Source organism: Belonocnema kinseyi, chromosome 6 (assembly GCF_010883055.1).
Source record: "Belonocnema kinseyi isolate 2016_QV_RU_SX_M_011 chromosome 6, B_treatae_v1, whole genome shotgun sequence".
Lineage (NCBI taxonomy): Eukaryota > Metazoa > Arthropoda > Insecta > Hymenoptera > Cynipidae > Belonocnema > Belonocnema kinseyi.
In genome coordinates this window covers 80417384-80419872 of record NC_046662.1, presented here as the reverse complement: position 1 = coordinate 80419872, position 2489 = coordinate 80417384, and positions in this window count along the sequence as shown.

The window sequence follows — 2489 nt, the reverse complement described above, 5'->3', positions numbered from 1 at the left end:
TCCTCTAGCCCCTTCTACCCCAGGCCCTTTTCAGGAGTAGTGCCTGTTTTACCCTGTTGCCACTTCGTATTTTGAATTCATAAACATTTTGGAAATAAGTGGTAACGTTGTACTTATCAGAGAAGTGATCCTTGAGCAAGGGTCACAGTATCAGACGGGTAACTGTACCTCGGCTAGACAATAAGACTGACCTCCAGACCGAATGAGGCATCTTAGAGGATCCTAAGTCTTGGTACACTAAAGTAATTTCACTTTATGACAAAAACGTGCTTTCTGTTGATTTCCCTTGCTTAAGGAAAACTTTAATAAGATTCTGGATTTGAGAAAGTTGACAAAAAAAAGGAAAGAGCCCAAAGGCTAAATAATGTACTTTCAATTTCTAAAATAAAAATATCCTTCAGTATAGTTTAAACAAGAAGAAATTACGTCAGCAAGTAATTTACTGTTTATTTCAAAATCTTATAAATAATTATGTACTCCATGTCAGATTCAGTAAATTTATATAACTTGTTACAAGTATACAATATTTGCATGAAATTAACTAAATTGGCGATTTTTTGGGATAGACAAACAATGTTTTTGAAGAATCAAATTTTCAATGTACAAACTAATTTTTAATCTGCTCAAAAATACAGTTTTTATACTTTTTTGACCTTAAGATATAATACATTTTATTCATAAATCTGAAATGAAGTTCCTCACATTTTTTTGCAACAGAAAAAAATTATATACACTCCCAACTGAAAGTTGGGGTACATTATTATTTTTTGAAAATTCCAAATAGATGACATATCTATAATAGATTTTCTAAACAAATTTCAATTTATTGTTTTGGAACATTTGGGAATCTGCCCATATTTGAATTATTTTCATTCATTGTTTAGGGAAATATCAATAAGAACATGGTTTCACCAACTTTTTAAATTAACGTAAGGGATCAATTTTGGCAAAAAATAACATAAAAAACTTCAGAAAAGTGCTTTAATTTCGGAATAATTTTTGAAAATTCAAAGGTTAAGGGCATGTGATACTTCGTCGTGTGGTGAATCGGGTACAGTTCCGACGGCTTTTTTCCACAAAAATTATAATTTTTAAAAACTGAATTCGGAGATGCTATAAAATATCATAACAGACGTCCCCGGACTCTTTTTTCAGGGATAATAACAAAAAAATGTTTTTGTGCTAATTACCAAATTTTATGCATGTGTATTATTTTGTGGTTAGGCTGTTAGTTCCGGGAGATTAGTTACTATGTTTATTTGCAAGTCCAAAGTTTTCGGCCAAAAATATTGTGTAGTTTGGAAGTAACGCACAGGAGAATTGTAACATACATAACCTCCAAATATACACACGTTGTTAGCAATATCAAACAATTTTTTGAAAAAAAAAACACAAATAAAGTGTGTGGGGACGTCCGTTAGCATGTTTGCTATCATTTCCCAAATTTTTAAGATAAAATATTGATTATTCTAGAAAAAAAGCCGTCGGAACCTAAAACTGGTAAAATCGATACTAATTCCTAAGCACTATGCAAATTAATCAGATTTTGCTAAATTAAAACTTTTTTGAATTAAACCAAAAAAAAAGTGTGTGGGGACGTCCGTTAGCATGGTCGTTATCACGTCCCAAATTTTAAAGACAAAATATTGATTATTAAAGAAAAAAAGCCGTCGGAACCTAAAACTGGTAAAATCTTTAATTTTCTAAGTATCACATGCCCTTAAGTGATTCAATAATTGAAGCTGAAAAATGGTACAATATCGCTTTATTTAATTTTCTTCCTACTTATCAAGCCTTGCATAATGTATTCTTAAAAATAAGACCTAGAAATTTAAAAAAAATTGAATAATTTCAGAGATATCGGTAATTTCAAAAGTTGGCAAAATACTCTGTTTTTATAGATATTTCCCTCCATAATAATTTTAAACAATTCATGTATGGGTTATCCATTGTAGACTTGTATACGTATTTGAAAAATAGTATTATTATGTGTTTTTATTAAACTTTCACTCGGGTAAACCCGGTGATACATCATAGCCACGGACTAAGTCAAGTGACTGATGAGATTAGGATGTTATAACTTAATTCAAATAATTTAATACGATAGTTGAAACCTCCTGCGATGATGTTGTAGGTATACAATTACGAGCGGCCACGAGCTTTAGAGGTGACAACAGTCACCTCTGGATGCTTTCTTAGAGCTACCATCTGCCACTCCACGTGTTTTTAGTCGCTCGCTTCCTGATGATCAAGAAAGTTTCTTACAATACGACAGGTGTTTAATAAAATCGCCTTCTGAGCTGCTGCCAATACCCTACTGACTCCTAAATGTTCAAGATGTTCAGTGCATCTTGCGTGCACATTGTCTGTAGCTGAAATCACAATGAGATGAATGGATGCATGATTCACATTCCTCCATATGGTCTTCACTTCATGCCTTAACTCGCTATACTTGTGGATCTTGGTTGTATAGGTTGACTGCAAATTTC